Genomic DNA, 19,755 nt, shown 5'->3' on the forward strand with positions numbered 1-19,755 from the left:
CTCACCCGGGCTTGGCTTCCTTGCCCAGTTTACGTGGTCTGTTCTGCCTGTAGCCTTTCAACCTGCTCCTCTTTAATTCTGCTTTTGAATTGATTCATCTGGCTTTTTCTTCCCTCCCTCCAGCTCCCCCCCCCCCCCCCCGCGCTTTTAAAATGTGGAGTTCAGCCGCTTACTCACTTTTCTGTCTCCCAGCTGAGGCCTCTCATGCAGGTTTCAGCTCCTATGATAATGCGGAAAGTTGAACTGGCCCCATTACTGCGTTGAGATGGTTGAATTGATAACAGCTTGATAATGGTGGAGATAGCCCACGCTCAGTAGCCAATAGCTCTCCCTCTTCTCCCATTAACATTCCCCACCACGGATCGGCTGGGAGCTGCCTATCTGCTCTCCATTTCCACTCCTCCACTAGATAAGAATGGAAATACTGACTTCATAGCTCACTGATTAAAGTGTCTGGATTTCTTGATAATACACAGATAAATTATGTTTTTCAAAAAGAAGGTAGGGAAGGGAGTGCGAGGGGAGGGGGGGGGAACCGTTCAGTCCATTTTTATTTTTTCTCTTTCTCACTGTGCCCCACGCTTTCTGCTGTGGAAAGCTCCAGCCCTTCCGGAATAGGGGTTTTTCCTGCTAGAATGCATCCCGCCCATCAAAGATTTGCATTTGTGTTTAGATTCCGATGCCATTTAAACACTGGTGCTGTGAAGGGAGGGGAAAGTGGATACTAGTTGGCACCTTTTATTGAGGGGAAAGGCGAGCTCTAGATGCCAGTTTCGCGTGGGTGAGACGGGAAGCCAGGGGCTGATCGTTCTCAAACTGTACAAGGGATCCATTCATACCCCAGGCTCTGTTTGCCACGCAGCCCAGGCAGGACGCTCTGTGTATATTAAATTGTAACTTGAATATGCCTTAGCTATGGCACCTGGGGTCAGGAGCCACTTAAAACCAAGCAACACACTAAATGCTGGTAGACAGCACAAATAATTCCCTCTGCTCTAACACAAATCCCGTTCCAAAGCCTCCCAAGTAGTGACCCATGCTAGGACGAACATGGGCGCAGGAAGAGGTGCCTACGGTCAAGATCCGAACCGCAGCGTTAATCACATTGTCAGCTGTAATGTTTTGGGCCGTTGCTGCTGTATTTTTTTATACTGTAAGGGCATTGTCGGTTGGTCAGTAACCTGACCCTGGTGGCCTGCTTGTGTAAGCAACGCTGCGTGAATAGTGACTACGCAATGTGCGTGTAATATAGATCTTCCGCAGCCCCTGCGGGGTGTGCATGACTCTGATGAATCTAGGCCATTTCCAGCAGGGATTTGTCAAGCCAGAGCTTTGAAGATTTCAAAGCTTTCTGATTCTCTCCTCCGCCCCAATTTCAATGTAGTCTCTGACCCATCAAGATTCCCCATCAGGGGGGTTTGCCTTTGTCAAGAGATTTTCTTTTTCGTGCACATGGTGTGTGTGTGTGTGGGGGGGGGGGGAGCGGAAAGAGGAGCTGTCAAGCAGGGAGAATCTCATGAGAAGAATAAGTTGATTTGCCAGCTAAATCCCTGCCCCTTTACCCAGTGGCAATCAAACCTACTTCTGTAGCCATTGAGCTTTCATCCTGGGATCTGGTGGCAGAAAGCACTTCCCCCAGCTTGCTGCTAAACTGTGCCATCCTCTTCTCCTTCCAAGGGTGGAAGAGAACTTCCCCGCAGGGAACGAGCATAGGATTCACAGGGAGTCCTTGTCTATGGCTGGCTCTGGGGCTTCCCAGTAGGATCTTCCTCTGTGCCATGTTTAAGATGTGCCCAGCAGTGCTACTGGAGAGGAAGTGGAAAGCACAGGATCCAAGTGACACATCCGAACTGGAATTTGTCTAGAACGCTGGAGCTACTGCTACGGGGTGGCAGAGGGTTAGGAATTGTCATGGCCAGTGATAACTGGTTGGAAAGCCTGTGTTTTAGGTGTCCTCCGAAATCAGACCCACCAGTAGATGCAGAAGGGGACTGCACGTGCAGAGGCGTTGGTGGCCCAGGGACAGGACACCTGAGTGGAAGCTGTTGTTTCACTATGACCTTGGGAAAATCCCTTAACCCCTCGGTGCCTCTCTGAATAGGGATAAGCCATACAGACCTCTTGCAAAGCACGTTGCAGTCAGCAGATGAAGCATTACGTGAGTATAAAAAAACGCCCACGTGGACTCAGGAGATAGAATGACCCATTCTGAAACTCCATCAGTACTTCCTGCTGTACCTTGGGCTTTCCTTCAGGGTCTCCCACGTAGGTCTGCATCAAGCCAACCCTGCCTAGCTTCTAAGGTCTGTTGGAATCACAGCTCATGGTTCTGTGGCTGCAGGTCATAACACTGATGCAAAGCTGCTTGGTGGAGAACTGAACTGGAATGGGCAAATTTAGGTTTAAAAACCCCATTCCTGTACTGATAGCTTTTTAACTTGCTGCCTATTCCCAAGTCACAGCATGGTCTAGTGGTTAGAGCCGAGAGACAGGGTCAGGAGGTCTTGATCCTAGTACTGCTTTTGACGCTGACGCCCTGTGTGATCTTGGGCAGCTTGCTACTCTGCCTCAGTTTCCTGATTTGTAAATGCAGATAACAATTAATACCGGCCTCCTGGAAGGGTTGAGGCTTAGTCTGTTAGTGGCTGTCCAAGGCTCTGAGACTTTCAAATGAAAGTAGGTTTACAGATGCCAAGTATTAATATGATATCAATGCCTCTCTTACCCACTTTGTTATGAAGTGACTGGCTGTCCTGTTGTTTACTTGTCGTGGAGTAGTTCTAGAGACCCTGGCTGAGATCAGGGCCCTGAGAGATGCCTTGTGAGAGACCATCCCTGCCTCAAAGGGCTTAGGCCGTGTCTACGCTACAAAATGGAGTCGGCCTAACTTACATCAGCACACTGCCACTGCCGTGGTTACATTGCTCGAGCGCGTCTACACTTGGCTCTTTGTGTCGGTGGTGTGCGTCCTCACCAGGAGCGCTCGTATCAATTGTAGTGTTAGCGTGGGGCATTGTGGGAAGGCTCCTCAAAGCCAGTAACAGCTGACGTAAGCAATGCCGCATCTCTACTGATGCTGCGTCGACCTAACTACGTTGACCGTGACTCTACGCCACTCATGGAGGTGGCGTTATTAAGTCGGTGTAGCGGGACGGTGACGTTGGTGCGACTGACATTTAAGTGTAGGCTCTTTTTTTCCATAGGTAGGTTGACGTAAGCTACCTTGTGTTGACTTAACTATGTAGTATTGACCAGGCCGTAGTCTGAACAGGCCAAGTGTAGGAGACGAAACAGGTACAGCGAGATGAAGTGATTTGCCCAGGATCACATGGCGGATCTGTGGCAGAGGTGGGATTAGAACGCATTTGTCCTGAGTCGCACTCCAGTCCAAGCACTGGACCCCGCCGCCCCTCCTTTCAAGTGCTCTGTGTCCCACTGAAGGAAAGGTTTTCCTTTCCAGCCTTGAGGACGATGCAGTCTGCTCCCAACAAAAGCCGCTGCTGGGAAAATACTCTGCCTCCCCCTGAGGGAGTATTATCTCAGCAAGTGTATTCGGAGCTTGACTGATTTGTTAATGCAGTCAGGGTTTGTATTGTTTGCATCACACCACCCTACAGTGGCATCTGCCACAGCAGTGTATATGTTCTGAACAGGGCCCGACCAAATTCACAGTCCATTTTGGTCAATTTCATGGTCATAGGATTTTTAAAATTGTAAATTTCATGGTTTCGGATATTGAAATCTGAAGTTTCATGATATTGAAACCATGGGGGTCCTGACCCATGTGGGGGAGGGGGGGTCGCAAGGCTATTGTATGGGGGGGGCTGCGGGACTGCTATCCTTACTTTTGCACTGCTGCTGGCAGCAGCGCTGCCTTCAGAGCTGGGTGGCCGGAGAGCAGCGGCTGCTGGACGGGAGCCCAGCTCTGAAGGCAGAGCCGCCGCCCGCAGCAGCGCAGACGTGAGGCTGGCCTGGTCTGGGGTGGGTTGTCACTTTCGGGGCAAGGGGACAGGGCCAGCCTTACGGGTGAGCAATCACCCAGGATGCTGTAGTCGGGGAGCACTGTGATCACCCCCTAGACACACAGCCAGCCCAACGCTCCTTTAGCCCCCAAGTGTTGGGCTTGGAGCCGGAGAGGGCAGGGTTGGGAGAACCCCAGCCAAGGGCTCCCATTGTTCACCGAGCTCCGTGCTCCCGTCCCCAGGAACCTCTGCCAGCCGCAGGAAGCCGCTGCTCTCCGGCTGCCCAGCTCCGAAGGCAGCACGGCCGCCAGCAGCAGCGCAGAAGTAAGTGTGGCAGTCCTAATGACTCATTCCTGCCTATTTGGCATTTTCTTAGACAAATTTGTTGAATAATGACCAGAATTAAAATGGAGGCTCTTAAAAAAATTTATACACGGCGCTTAATTTATCATGAACTTTCCTTATCTTGCAACTGAATTTATTTCCAAGTGTCTTTGCTGTGTCCATGACAGCATAGTCATTTTCCACCCACAATATCCAGATTTCACGATCCGTGATGCTTTTTCCACGACTAAATTTGGTAGGGCCCTAGTTATCCGCTTCCCAGCAGGGAGCACTGCTTACAGATATATAGATGTGGCAGGTCAACCCCAGATTTACCTCCCTTTTCTGCTCATGCCTGTCTGTAAAAAATCTCTGATCAAACTGTTCCATCTTCACTTTCACAGTGAAGTCCCAATAGCTTGCCGCTGGAGAGCTACCCTTCGCTAACACACTGCTCTATGCAACCTGCCTGAAGCTGGCAACCCTGCGATGCCTAACCAAGAAATCTGTTTCCAGCTTTCACACGGAGGTCACGAACAACAGTGTGCTTGGAATGCCGAGTGCCAAGAGCGGATGCCCGTGGTAACCCAGGTGAAGGTCTGGACTCTGTTTTGAGCCAAAGGTGGGGCTGGATATCTATAAATTGTAACCTTCATTTTCCTCGCTAATGTTCCCTCCGCACCTCTGAGTGGTGGTCCTGGTTTTTAATTTGTACCGCCACTGTTGGCTGCATTCACTGCACTGTCAGGAGCCAAGCTCACCATCTATCTTAGGTACTTGCCTGGCACCAATCCCTGTAGGGTCTGAGCGGCTTACAATCTTTACTGTATTTATCCTCACTGCACCCCTATGAGGCTGGGCAGTGCTGTGATCCCCATTGTACGTATGTGGGAACTGACGCCACAGAGAGACTAAGTGACTTACAGACTTCTCCTGGGACCGTGGGTAGCAGAGCAGGGAATTGAAACCGGGCCTGCAAAGTCCTAGGCTTGTGGATTATCCTTTCTTCACACTGCCAAAATGTCCTAGAGCAGCTTCTTCCTTTGGCCTGTAACTGAGTCTGGGGCAAGTTAAGGCAGCAAGTGGGGCACAGAGTCTGCGAACAGCTGCTTTTATGCAGAGCTGAGAGGTAGGTGAGTGAGCTTGAAGGGATGCTGGGTTCTGCAGAACATAGTCTGCTAAATTCTGTGGTGCATAAAAACACATGGCTTGGATCTGGATCCTCTTTTATCTGACTCGTATTCCACTCTGCTTCCCCTGAAATTTCTGGGGATCCCACCCTGCCTGCACTTACTACAGATTGTAATGCTAGTTACCTGGACTTCCTGGTAGATTGTTCCTTGAATTTCGTGGTAGCTACTGCAAGTAATTCCGTTGACTTCACGATAGCAAGCACTGTTTCAGTCTGCCGGACTGGAGCTGCTCATCACTTACAATGCCACATTTTTAGAGTAGTGATGAGACATGCTGTCATCACTGGCCAACCGATAATAAAAATAAAGACCCAAACTTTCTTGAACTTGGTTGCCTAAAGTTAGGTTCTTAAACCCATAATTGGGCACCTAGAATTGGGTCTCCCCCCGATCCCCCAGTGCAGAATGTACAAATCCTCAAAAAGCCAATAGGGCATATGCTCGGTACCGTTTGAAAATCAAGTCACTCTTAGGTTCTTAAATCTATATTTAGGCCACCTGCTTTTTGGTGTGAATGTGGAGGGGGAGCCTCTGGCTTCCAGACTTTCAGCTTCTTGCGCTGGGAAGGTATCGACTGAAAATCTAAGTTTGCTTCATCTAAATGTAAAACTAAAGAGCAAACAGTATAAAGTTCATTTTTAATGTGCTGCCCCATTCCGGTTGGGCTGTTTTCTTTTTTTCTTCTTTTTTTTTTTTAAAGGAACTGTGATAAAAAGCAGCGATAAAGCCGGGACTGTTTTGTGTAGGAGTTGGTATCTGCGTTATCTATCTCCCTCTTTCACTCTCTGAGCAGATCTGTTGTTTTTTACTCTTATCTCGCTCCACCAAAATGCCAAGACCCAAAAAAAAAGCGGGCACACACAAGCTCCAGTGCCTCGATAATTCATGGACCTGGTGATACAATGTTACAATTTTAATTTAAGGGTAGGTTTTATTTTCATTTTGCAAACAAAGTGAAAATGCAACAAGGCAGTGGTGCTGTACTCCCCAGAGCTCACCTCTCTTGCCATTCTCCCCTTCTTTCGTCACATCATAATCTGGGGTGATCTGAGCGGCTAGAGAGAGAGGCCTTGTTATGTGCTTCGCTCTCTTTGCCCGGGGGTTGAAGCAGTGATTGCTGCTTCTGGCTGCACTAACTGGCTTCGGTGGAAGGTGAAAGCTGCTGCCACTTCAACTTGCAAGATCATTCCGTGCTTGTACCTAGGACTCTGCCCATGCACAAAACTCCTGGAGCAAGGGTGGTACCTTGTGCTGCGCTCCGTAGCTCATGAGCAAAGCAAGACTGGGCCAGAACTCCCGGGTGCTGTAGGAAGTGGTGGCAGTGACTCACGAGGGGGCACCTTCCCTTTGGGTGAGCCCTGTCCCGGTGTGGGCTTGCAGGGCAGGCTGTATGGCTGGAGGTGTGATCCTTAGGGTGAGCGTTAAAGCAGGGGCCATGACGTTCAGCTACCCCGTGGCACTTTCTGTGAGGTGAGATAAGGTGTGTTTACGTCAGCATCCCACCTGTTCAACAGCTGCCACATGCCAACCCAGAGGTGGCTGCATTTCAGCAATTATTTTTGCTGTTCGTAGCTCTGTCACAGCACCTTTAAGGCTCCCCTGACATTTGTAAAATGCTCGGAGGTCCTTTGGCCTAGCAGGGCCTAGTGTTTTACTGTTATGTTAACGCCTGTGACACTTTCGCTGGAAATAAGACCTTTTGAAAGAGCCTAGGAATTTCCCCCTGAGCGTTTCTGCAACGTTGTAAGCAAGAAGACAGCATTATGTAAATGAACTTGTCAGCTGCATGCTGATTGGCGGAGTTACCTGTGACATCACAACACCACCTCCACAGAAAACTGTTTCCTCTGTTTCTCTCCCTTTCTTGCTTTGCTCCCAGCATGTGCCACCGGCAGCCTTTGGGGCTGAGCTGGAGGGAAAGAAGAGGGGGGGCTCCTGCTTCCCTGCTCAGGATCGGTTTCCTGATCAGTGTGACTGGTTGCTTTAAATTCTTTACAAAATGAAGTTGCTGGGGAATCCTGGGTGTCCCAAACTTTGACTTGGCCCAGTTGACTTCTGCTGCTGCATCTGTTCCCAGGCTCTTTCTGGAAATGACTGACTGATCTGGGGCCTGTTTCTTAGCTTCCCACTCCGAGTCCAGGGTGGGAGAGGCACCCAGACTCCCATGGGGGGGAGGTGGGGAGGTGTGTGTGTCTGGCTTTGGAGTGTGATGCATGGAGTGGAAACCAGACAAGATGTTTGGTTTCCTATAAGCGTGTTCGATTCCTGGGTGGTTATTTTATTTGTATTCCAGTAGTGCCTAGACGTCCCCATCTGAGCTGAAGGCCTCATTGCGCTAGGTATGGTACAGTCACAACCCTGAAACGCTGGTCATGACCCTGGAGTCCCAGCTGGCAACGCCATTGTAATTCTGTGTGTATCGTTCTTGGCGTGCTCTGTGCCAAGGCTTCGTCAAGATGCAACAGCTGTCCTGACTTATCTAAAACCTCTTTATAAACCGACCGAACGGACACAGGTGCTAGCCACTATGTGGACACACACATGTCTAGTTAGTGCCTGTGTATTTACCAAAGCAACTAAACTGAATAAGCCAGTCCTAAAGCCAAGTGGCTAGACATAAACCTACACTAGATCAGGTTAAACTGGTGCCAGGTTGCTTGTCCACCAGGCCTTGTGGTAAAGTGTTGCCCTTCCCCAGCGACTTGTGGTGGGGGAGAAGGCGATGGAGAAATGGGTTCCTGTGCCCCCCAGTGGCTGGGGGATGGGAATCATTTTGCACTCCCACTACTTCACCCCGGGGCCGTGTGTGTTGCTCCAGCGGTGCCTTCCAAGCGAGGCTGTTGCCCACCGTGGTATCTAGATGAATATGTAACGCTGTATTTGGATACCTGCTGTATATTGCAGGATCCTGCCTTGCTTTGCTTGGAAATCATTCTGGCTGTCGAATATTCGTCTAGAACCCAGCCTCTCTTTGGCCCGAGGTTTCGGGTATCCTGGGAGACTCTGCGAAGCTGGGACCCATTGGGCATCGCTTGGCCATTCTGACTAGAAAGACTCAAGTAGCTCCTCCAGATATTGGAAGGCCTTGAGCTTTAGATTTCTGTAACACAGACCTGACAAACAGCTCTGTGTAAGCTTAAAAGCTTCTCTTTCTCACCAACTGAAGTTGGTCCAGTAAAAGGTATCACCTCGCCCACCTTGCCCCTCTAATATCCTGGGTCCAATGCAGCTACCATGACACTGCAACTATCTTTGGAGCAGTAATTTGTCGTAGATTAGCCAGACGGTCCTCCAATTTGACCTAAGACCTCAATATCCCCTGGTATTGATGATCTCCTTATGGGTAACAGGCTGGCACAAGGATCTAATGTCTTTATGGACTGGCTAGTATTTCTCTCCAGTGATGAGGTGCCCTAAGGAAACTCTGGGCAGAACTCTTCTTTCTAGGCCTGATTTGATTTTTTTTTTCTTTATTTAGAATCTTAGTGATATATTCCCCAAGGGCCGGTGTAGCTGGGTCCTCCCCTCCAACCCCACCCTAGCCTGCCCCTTTCCTTCTGTCTGAGCAAGACCCTGCTGCCTTTGAAGGGAAAGTGGCAGGCATAGTTAGTAGTACACCTGGGATGTGCCTCACTCATCAGCATCCAGTGTCTGGTCCCCCAAAGTTTGACCAGGAGGACGCATGACCTGCGTCCAGGTAAAGGACTCTCGAACCGACTAACCAGTTACCTAGGTGGCTCTCCTTGCTTCCTAGGCAGGGCCGGTGTCCGTCTCACATGCAGGAGCATTGGGAATATACAGGTGGTGGATCCTGACGACTCCTCCATGAGTGGCGCAGGCCACGGGCAGGCGCTCCTTGGCCAAGACCTTTCTCCTGGACGTCTTTGCTCCAGCCTGGTGCGGCTTTGCAAAAGCATTTTTGGAACAGGGCTCCCCTTGTGGGGACTTGCCAAAGCTTGGGTATGTGTCTTGGGCTGAAGGGGCCATAAGTTGGGCCTCAGCCTAGTAGCAATGGCGGGGAATGTGTAGGGCCATCCAGAGTCTGAGACAGCGAGAGGCGAGCGGAAGTAGCTTCCCCTTTTGAAAAGCAACAGCTCAAATTCCAGAATAAGCTCAACCAAGTGGCCCTCTCTCTGATTCTGAGGGAGGGTGTGTGTCAGCAGATCGCTGTCAGCACTCATCCTGGCTCCCCAGGTAGGAGCTTCAGGGTTTTCGAATGAGATCTCCAGCCCCTTGCAGCATGGCATCTCCTGACTGCTTAATCCTGCAGTGATGTCACCTTATGGTAACTGACATCATCCCCTGTTGCTGCAGGAAGAGCTGTGATGTTAGCAAGTTTGGGTTATGGGGAGTCCCTTTGAGCCTGGCAACTGGCAGATTTAGAGCGTGTGCGCGCGTGTGCAATAAATCTCTTCTGATCTTCTGGAATTTCTCCCCTTGTGTGAAAGTTCCTTTTCAAAATAACTTCCTTCCCCACTCCAGGACCAGTCTGTATCTGGCTGTGTAATCATAAAGAAACACCTCTCTGCTTCACTGAGCCATAGCAAGGACAGTCCTGCGTAGTGGCTCCCTCTGCTGCAGTGGGACCTCAGACGGGGGAGGAGGGGAGAACTTGTAGAAGTTAGGGGGAGAGAGAACCAAGGCATGTTCCAAGCAAGCTTTGCAAGCAGATTGCTAGCTGCAGCAGGGACGGAGGAGCTGCAGAGGAGAACTTGCAGAGATGACAAGGCTGGTGGAAGATGAAAGGAGAGTGTCTGAGGTCCTGTCACTACTGCTGTATTGAGCTTTCTTCCCCCCTCACCCCCACCTTGAAAGTTGTGATCATCTTTTAAAAGTGACTCCTTCAGCCTCTCTGCCCCTCCTTCAGCCAGCTGAAGTCCCAGGTCCTGGTGACCCCTGCAGCTCTTTGCAGGGTAGCGAGGCTGGCAACCAGCTGGAAGAAATGATTGAACAGATCCTGTCACTCCAGCAGGGACAGAACTTTCCCCTCCCTTCCGGGCAGAAGCCTGTAAGTTCTGTGTGTCTCCTCGAGCCAAACCTGCAGGCAGGAAGCAGAGAGACTTGCTGAGCATCCCTGGGACTAAAACCCAGTGATCAGAACCTAAAGCCCAAACAGCTTCTTTAATGAGCAGTCAGCTGCTTTTGCGGGGAATTCTTCCCAGCTGCTGTAATGGCAGGGAAGTGTTTACAATCTCTCTGGTGCCGCTTACATCATGTGTCGGGGGAAATGCCTGCATTTGGTCGGAACTGCCACCTGAGGAAACCACAGAAGCCGTCTTCCAAGGAACAGACCCTTTCCTCTCCGCTGGAGACTCTGCGGGCAGGAGCCATGGTGCTTGCCCCACACGGTGCGAGCAGGCAGCCCCGCGGGGGGGGACTCCCACTGAATGTATGGGAGATTTTCTGAGCTCGGGCAATGGAGGGGCCCAATCATCTGACCTTGTTCCTGCCTTCCGTCCCCCCTCTCCATGTAAATCAAGAGTAACTCCATCAAAGTCCGGGGACATGGAATGTGAATCCAGAGCAGAATCTGCTTCTGTCTCCATTTCCCTCTCTGCTCCCCTGCCATGTGGGAGTGAAACTCCCTGTCCTCCCTCCTGTCCCAAGACGGCTGGCTTGGAGGCTGCTGTTAGTGGGAGAGGAGGCTCTGTGCCATCTCCAGCACACCTGAGGCTCGGCTGCATTGGGTCCATGCCTGCTCTGTGTAAAGAAAACCCTGGGAGATGAGCAGGCTGCTGGACGCTGGGCAGGGCTGGTCTCTGCCAGTCCTGTGCTTCCTTTTCCCCACTGAGGATGGGGAAGGAGGGGATGGACCTACTACGGGCTCCGGCCGCCTGGGTGTAGTAGGACCGGAGGAGAGGCAGCTGCTTGCCCAGATGGATTTTTCTTGCCCACAAGTGAACAAAAGTGGCTTCTTTACACTCCCGCAGCAGCTGTGGCCTCAGACAAACCTGCCCTGGCTGGGGGGGAGAGAACATGGAGAGGCTGGATCCATGGGGACAGGGAAGGGGATAAAGACCTGTCCGGATCCCCTTCCAACTTCCACCCTTACCCCCCACTCGGTTCTGGGTCCACCCTGCAGGCACCCCCAGCAACACTCCACTAACTGAGCAAACCCCTACCCCAGGGGAATCCTGTGCCAAACACAGTTGCTGTGCCCTGGCAGGGAAGTCCTGTAGTGTTCCTCAAACCTGCCCATCGCAGATCTCTCCCTCTGGTCCTCCCTGCCCTGCCAGAAGCTGGGGGAGCTGTTCCTAAGGGCTGCATCTGGTGAGCAAATATTTGCCGGCTTATTCTAGCTTGGAAGAAAAAAGTAAAGTCTCTCTAGCAGTAGAAACGTAGGAATCCCGATACGCAGCCAGCCAATGCTCCATCTTGTCTGTTATCCCTTCTCAGCCAGGATGCAATAACACTGGCTTCAGACAGAAGCGTAAATCCCCTGCAATGGACAACTGTGCCCTGACTTACTCAGAGGGAAAATTTCTTCCCAGTCTCTGGCAGTGAGTAGCTGACTCATGTCCTGAAGCATGAGGGTGCATATCCCTGAAGCTCTTTTTCTCCTAGTTAATGCGTGGTGGTAATATTCCGATGTTACTGGCTAGGGGTGAAGCTGCTTCCCTGCTGGGGCCGTATAGAGCCGTGGGACAGCATTACTGCACCTTGTGTCCGAGCATCTCAAAGCGGTTTACGCTCACTGAGAAAACCGCCCACCTTGCAGGGTTGAGGACTGAATGAGCCTCCTCTCTGATAGAGAAGCGGAGGCACCGGGTATGTGAAATGACTCGCTCGTGTGGGACACCGAGGTGGGAGTAAGACCCAGGTGTCCTGGCTCCTTTACCTTTTGCTCCAACCTCAAAATCACGTGACTTCCCATTAAGCCACAAATAGGACTAAGTTGGCAGATTCCCAACTCCACAGGCACCCATCTCCCCTGCTGGTCCCAGAATCCTCCTCTGCCTTTGTCAGCGACACTCAGCAGCTGGTGTGTCAGAGATGCCAGCAAAGTAACTTTTCAAGAGTCCAAAGGTCTAAGGCTCCAGGTCTTACTGGATGCTGCCTGAGCCATTTGTTGCTTTGTTTCCCCCCTTGGATCTCCAGCTGTCTAGACTCCCTCTCCGTCATGGCGTGCTTGATGGAGGGAGTTAATAACGTTCTAATGATGGAGTGGTCTAGAGTGCCACGGGAACCCTTCCTGAGACCTATACTCTCCAGGCCTCATTCTCTGCTCCATGTTGGTGTGTGCAATTGCATGAACGTTTACTGGAGTGATTTGCTCCCCTCCCCCCAGGCTGCAGAAGCAGCCGCTGATGGTCAGTGGGCAGGCACAGCTGCTGCACCCATTTCCTTGCAGAGGCTTGGATCTGAATCTGCTCAGGTATCTATAAAACCGTGGACTTTGGGGGGCAGGAAGGGAACGGATCCTTCCAATTGCTCTGCTCTACATAGCTCCCAGTGAGCCAGTGGGTGGGGCGGCTCTGAGATCCCGATAGGAAGGCAGCAGGAGTGGGACTTTGCTACTGGATAAAGGAGTCGGTTCAGGGGGAACAGAGGTGGGCCTTGAGTTGCGTGGGGCTTGGCGCAGAGACTGCCTCCTCCCTTCTCTCTACTGCCAGCCACGCTGGGTATTTGAAAGCTCCATCTTTGGAGATGACCTGGAGCATCTGACTTCCCTGGGCATGTGAAACCATTTGAAGCATGACTCCCGACTCCCTGCTGTTGACGGACAACTGTGCCAGCATGCCAGCCCAGCACGCATACCCCAACATCCTCTTTACCCACCGCTGCAAACAGAGGCCCTGGGAGCTCTTACTCATTGCAGATCCCTTTTTGCAATAGGACCGATATCCTGGTCCATCCCACTCAGGATAACTACTGTGCGTTCTGCGTAAAACGTGTCAGTTGGAGGTGGTGGTTATTCACTTCCTGTCCTAAACAAGTGGCGGCGTGCACTGCTAAACTCAAAGCTGGCTGAAGAGACAAAATATACGTCCCCATGCCGGGCATAGCTTGTTTGCCCCCGGGATTCTTCAGAGTGCCGAGAGCTGTAAGAACTGAAATCTCCTCCTTGGATTTAAAAGGGAAAACTTACCACTGGGTTAGACTTGTGCTATTCGTCTCCCGTTCAGCAGAGCCTCTGAGAGCTTGCTTACGTTCATCCTTCTTCAGCAAAGCACTTAACCATGTGCTCGACTTGAAGTACACGGTTCTGGCCCGTTACTTCAACAGAACGTAAGTACGTGCTGAATTTTGAGCACGTGCTGAATTTTGAGCACGTGCTTCTGTGCTTTGCTGGGTAGGGATGGGCTATTGCAACAGGCCCTTAATGAGCCCATGCTTTTGGGGTGACTAAAAACCAGGAAGGGGTGAAAGCAGCTGACTTTACATTAGTATGGAATCGAGAGAGTGGGGTTTTATTTCTAGCCACGGCTGATTGCTTCCCCTTTGCCTCAGTTTTCCCATCTGAAAAGTGGCATCCATGTTACTGTCTGAGCCTCTGGATGGAAGGTGCCCTAGAAGCCCAAACTCAAGCCAAAGCCCCTTTATGTCTGGCCCAGTGTGGGTGTAATTTTAAACACTTTTCCCTTCCATTTACAGTTCCTCTCCCCCTCCCTCCTTCCTTCCTCCTCCTCTATCAGATGAAAAGCCAGGATTGCATTAAAAGTCGCATCCCCTTTTGTGAAGCAATCTGTTTCTATCCATCTGATGTGTCTGAGGGCTGGGGATGGCTCTATTAGAATCTTTCCTCCCTTAAAATCTATCAGTGCTTTATCGGCCCTATCTGAAACGTAAAGTCACTTCATTGCCATTGTTCCTGTATCTTCTTTCTCATTATTTTCCTCTTCCCCCTCCCCCACCCCAGCACCCCCCTGCCTCGTTGGCTGTTCGATATGATGTGGGCTCTCTTACTATTCCTATTCGTAATCCCGTCCCCTGAAGTGAAACAATCTCCTGTAATCTATCAGTGGTTTATCTGGCCTATCTGAGAGCTGAGAACGGCCGGGCCCTCCGATGGCGCCATGCTTGGGAGCTGATAAAGTTACAGAGTTCAGCCAGTGATGAATGTTAAGTAACTGCACCCCGGTTAGATAGGGTATGGACTTGGCAGAGGGAGCAGCTCCGTCTGAAACCAATCTCTCTGATATCAGCAGGGCTGTTTTTTCTCAGGCTCTGGCTCTCCTTGTCTCTCTCTCTCTCTCTCTCTCTCTCTCTCTCTCCCCCCCCCCCGCCCTCTCTTTTTTGGGGCCTGAGCCGCAAAGTTCAGATCCAGCCTCCCCCAGAGCTTTTGAGGCCGAGCGGGGGGGCCCATTTCTGTTCTGGGGAGAAGACCTTCTGCTAGTAAAATGAGCAGGGAGCAGCAGCTGTTCACAATGGGAGGGCAGGGTTTGTTCCCTCTCTTTCCCCCACATGCTGCTCCGAGTGTGGCTGATGTGTGGGGGGGGCACTACACCTCCTGTGCCCTCTGCTGCTAGCCTGGCCCACTTCCCCCACCCTCGGTGTGTCCTGCCCAGAGGATTTCCTTTCCCAGGGCGAGGCGAGGCCGGGGGTGGCACCTTGCTGGGGCTAGCTGTTTGCACTGGGATGGGAGACCTCGGCTCTGAGGGTCTCTTTGCATGGTGCTGGCCCTCCGTGGCCAGGCTGGGAGAAGTCCTGCAGAGGGGGGGCCCCGGGGATAGTCTGTGATTTATGGGGCCTGTTTCCTCTAGGCTGCTCGCTCAAATCCAGGCCTGTAGTGATGGGAAGCTCCCATCCAGCAAGTGTTCACATGGGGGCAAACCAGGCTCCCCAGAGAGACTCTCTGACTTGACAGGGTCTTGGGGACTTGGTTCCCTTTTCCATCCCCCGCCCTTAGCTCAGGGTTGCGACTTGCTGGCCAGGCCCCGGGTGGGGGGACACCTCGCCTGTAGTTGCCTGGCTATCGCTGCTCTCTTGCCGAAACGGAGCGCTTCCTGAGCGCCGCCCCGCACTGGCTCTGGCCAGCATCACGTCGCAGCCCCCGCACCCCCCCCGGTAACCCTGCCGGCCCCCTACCCCATGCACGGCTGTGCCCTGGCACAGAAAGTCGCTAAGCCCCGGCCCAGCGCCGCGAACGAAGCTGCTCCAGCAGCCGGCGGGGGTGCCAGGCTGAGTGGGTGCCCCGCTTTTGGGAAAAGGCCAGTGGTGCAGGGGCCGCTGGGCAGGGCAGGGCGCGCGGGTTGGGAGGCGCATCCGAGTCTGGAGGTGGGAGGGTGGAAACCAGCAGACGAGGAGGGGGCTGCGTCGCTACGTCGGCTGAACGGGCTGGTCAGGACACGAGCGGGACTCGGCGAGCAAGTGCCGGTGGGGCCGGCTTTGTGCATCACGCTCGATTCCAGTCCTCCGCCTGCCAGAGCTGCCTGACTTATCGCCGCTCAGCATCTCCTCTCTCCGTCCCCGCCCCACTATCTCCCCCCACCCCCCCGCCCCTGCCTTAATGGGTTTAATCGTTGGGGGAGGGGCGGATAATGTGGAGAGGGCACCCGCGTTGCCATGGAGACCATCGGGAAAGGTCAGGCCGAGTTTATCTCGGCGTGATAGAGAAGGGCTCCTAATTGGCGATAGGTACCACTCTAGCGCGGGGCTGGGCCAGGCCCGGACGTGATCCGCTACCCGCACCCGACTGATATTAAAACGTATCTGGGAAGAGCGGGGAGCCCAGCCCCTGAGATGCCCTTTATACCTGACGCTGGGCTGAGGGGGGCTGCCTTCTCCCTCTTCGCAGGGTTTCCCAGGTAGGAAAAGACCCAGTCGGCCCCTTCAGATGCGTCCCCCTCGGTGGCTGGCTTGTCTCTTTTCAAACTGGTGTCGGTGTTGGCACGGGCAAAGGTCAGAAGGACGCCGTGCCTCTGTTTTGACTTGGGGAGCGCTTCCCAGGGACGTGGTGAGCGCAAGCCGGCCCCAGAGCCTCTGAAGTTTGGGTCTGGCTCTGTGCTCTGTTGCTTGGGGGCGTTAGCGCTGGAGAGGGATGTGCCGGCAGAAACATCCAGCTGTCACCCCTAAGAGCCACTGCTGGGAAGAGACTCGCTTTCCATCAATCTTAAATCACAGCTCAGGGAAGTAAGTTACAAGGGCCTCTCTGCATTGGGAAGGAGATGCTCCTTTTCCCGCTTCATTGACTTCCCCTTCCCCCCCAGCCCCTCCAGATCCTGGGCAGGGGGAACCGACGCCCGCCAAAGGATTTCTGATCTGCAGGGGAATGGAGCGATCTCGGGGACCCCTTCTCTCTGTGCTGTGCGTCTGGCCAAGAGCTGCCCTCCTCTTTTATAATAGCAGATTATCTCCCCAGCATCTTCTCCTGCAGTATCCGCAGTTATCAGCACATTCACCCATCCTTTCTGGAGGAGATAGGCGTCTGAAAACAGCCGACAGCATTGCGCGCTTGCTTGTGCCCGGCCGCAGTTCCACTCTTGTAATGTCCCAGGCCTCGAGCGAGGTGGGCGAGCAAACTCTCTCCCCCACCCCTTTGGTCTGAGGACGTTCGTGTGGGTGAGGTCTGACTCAGGAGCTGGCTTCTCCTCTGGCTGAACCAGGCGGTGAGTCAGCCAGGGTGGCTGGAGAACGCTATGCATATCCCACTGGGCTCTCTGCCTTTCCTGAAGAGCAGAGCCGGGGCCTCGGATCAAAGAGGTGCTGAGGTGCTTCGATGATGGCGGTGGCTTTTTCTTGTGCCCCACTCGGAGCTTTAAACTGGGGAGCAGCAGCCACCAAAGCTGTGAAAGGGGTGTCTGACTGCTGAGACTGGCAATACCATGCCTGTGAGGCACAGATGCAAAACTTACGGCTTCTGATACAGTGTTAGCTTGGCCAGAACTCTGTGTGTGTCAGGATGGGGGTTGGGTAGCTATTTAACTACCCATGGATAAGAAAGGAAAAATAGCCGAGTGGTCAGGGCCCTTGCCTGATACTTGCAAGACCTGTGTTCAAGTCACCACTCTGCCACAGACTCTGTGGGTAGTCGTTTTAATATCTGCCTCAGTTTCCCTTCTGTGCGATGGGGTAATAGCACTGCCCTGCCTCCCAAGGGTGTGTGAGGGTAAATGCTTTTGAGACAGAGGCGCCAAGAGACTGCGGTGACGAAGGGTGGGCATTACACATACCACAGGTGATAATACAGCAAGCTTCAGTCTAACAAAGAAAACGCCGGTGGCAAATGCTTCATGCGGGCAGCTGTTTCAATCCCGTGAGGATGTTCGTGTGGGCGAGGTCTGACTCAGGAGCTGGCTTCTCGTCTGGCTGAACCAGGCGGTGAGTCAGCCAGGGTGGCTGGAGAACGCTATGCATATCCCACTGGGCTCTCTGCCTTTCCCGAAGAGCAGAGCCAGGGCCTCGGATCAAAGAGGTGCTGAGGTGCTTCGATGATGGCGGTGGGCTCTCCTGACTCCTGAACCCTAATGCCTCACCCTGAAGGTTCGGCGGATGTTAGTGCGGGCGAAGTTGCTTCGGGGTTTTTTGCTCTTGTGAATACAAAGAGCAGCATTCCCCGATGGCTGTACGACTTCTACATCTCTTTCACTAAGGCCCTGAGTCTACACGACTGGGACTGTAGCAGCCTATGGTGATGGAAGGGGGCTCTCTTTCTGTCGGGAGCTACGTTGGTGGAAACCTACTTTCCTGTGTCTCCACCAGGGATATCCCTGACCCCTCTAGCTATCTCCACCTCCGTTTTAAGTATAGACCAGGCCTCAGAAAATGGGGTGGGAGGGAAGTAAAAACAAGGACAAAGAGAGAGAGCTCAAATCCTTCTTCAAAATGCCTGTAGCGGTGGAGAGCAATGGGTTGCCCCGTCTGCGGCGCTGTGGCTTTCCACCCGCTTGCTCCCAACAACGGCTTCCTCTCTGCGGCACTCTCTGGTGTAACAAGTCATCTGTTGATGCTGGCTATGGCAAGCACGACTGTCCGGTCAATGGCTCTGGCATATCACAATAGGAACCTCCCTGGAGTTCCTGTGCACTAGGGCAGTGCTATTAACCCCATTGTACAGATGGGGGAACTGAGGCCCAGAGAAGCTAAGTGATCTACCCATGGTCACACAGGAACTCTGTGGCGGAGCAGGGAATTGAATTCAGGTTTCCAAAGCTAGAGCCCTAGCCACTGGGCTATTCTTCCCCTGCCGTGTGTGCATGCAACTCCTAAAGGAGAGACCCTAACAAAGCTTCGTGAAGAGATGGGGGAAATGGAGGAGCCTGGATGATTGGCCAAATCTGTTATACACCCAGTGACTTGTCGGTCACGTGCAGGTGGGGAAGCTCCCATCTCAGGTGCGCCTGGTCCCTGCCCTCCGGGTATGGTGCTCGGAGACAAATGGTGAGGAGGCAAAAGGCTGTCCCGCATTCAGGGAAGGCAGCTCCCGGCTTGGCTTACTGAGCAAAGTTAGTTGCTTGTCCCCGCTCCCTTAGCTGAATCGCTGGTCGGATTGGTCCAGAGCAGGAAAGCCCTGGGGAGGGTGGGGAAGACTCTCTTCTGGGCTGGAGGAAGAGACTGGTACAGGGAAGCGTGGTAGCTAGAGTGAGGCCTTCGCCTGCCTTGGCACTCTTGGGGCCGAGTCAACAGGGGAGTTGGGAGTGTTTTCAAGCCCAGGTAATAACTGGTCTCCCTGCTTCCTAATTGCCAGGTGACTGGTGGACGTCATGCCCGTGTTTTACAAGCTGGCAGAGTCTCTTTCAGCTCCCTGGGGCCTGGTGGGAAGCATCCGTCTGCCGACTCCAGTCTCCGTTCTATATATTTCTTTTTAATTTGAAGATGAATTCAGGGTCAGCGACTGGATAAGAGCCTGAAGGACGCTGCAGAGACAAAGAACCATTATCTGCTTTCTATCAAGCTCGCTGACTTTGCAGGAGAACCTGGATTCACCCCCAGCTCCTTGTGCATGGCCCTCTCATTCCAGCACGGTCACTCCTCCTGCTCTCCTCAGGGTCAAGTTCTCTCAGAGCCTGGCACTGCTTGCATGTTAACGCTTTCCAGGAATGGCCAGCTCAAGGCATCTGGGCTGGCTCCCGGCAGATGCTATGTGTGCAGGGCCTTTCTCTGTGTGTGCGCACTCCTGGCTCCAGTTGGCTAGCTTGGAGCATCTCCTCTCTCCTGTTGAGGGAAAGCTTTGCTAGGGGTGGGCATGCCAAGGGTCTCCCCAGACTTTGTGCTGTCCCCTGCAGAGGGAAGGTAAAGGCCACGGGAGAAGAAATAATCGGGAAGAATTGCGCATCCTGCCGTGTACCTCTCCTGTCCCCCGTCCCGTCCCCCCAAGCATTCTTGAATTGCCCAGC

The 19,755-nt window shown here is 52.9% G+C and overlaps 1 protein-coding gene across 3 annotated transcripts in view; it reads left to right on the forward strand.

The window, feature by feature from the left end:
• ZFPM1 (zinc finger protein, FOG family member 1) overlaps positions 1-19,755 on the forward strand; it is a 114,629-nt gene that overhangs the window by 13,630 nt on the left and 81,244 nt on the right. Inside the window, exon 1 of one of the 3 annotated variants that reach the window (XM_084644850.1) lies at positions 2,138-2,158. The exons of the other annotated variants lie outside the window; for them this stretch is intronic. The gene's annotated coding sequence lies outside the window, so the exon portion shown is untranslated. Of the gene's footprint in view, positions 1-2,137; positions 2,159-19,755 lie in introns of those variants that run through there. 3 annotated transcript variants of the gene reach the window in all.

Source organism: Lepidochelys olivacea, assembly GCF_965140295.1.
Source record: "Lepidochelys olivacea isolate rLepOli2 genome assembly, chromosome: 12".
Taxonomy (NCBI): Eukaryota; Metazoa; Chordata; order Testudines; family Cheloniidae; genus Lepidochelys; species Lepidochelys olivacea.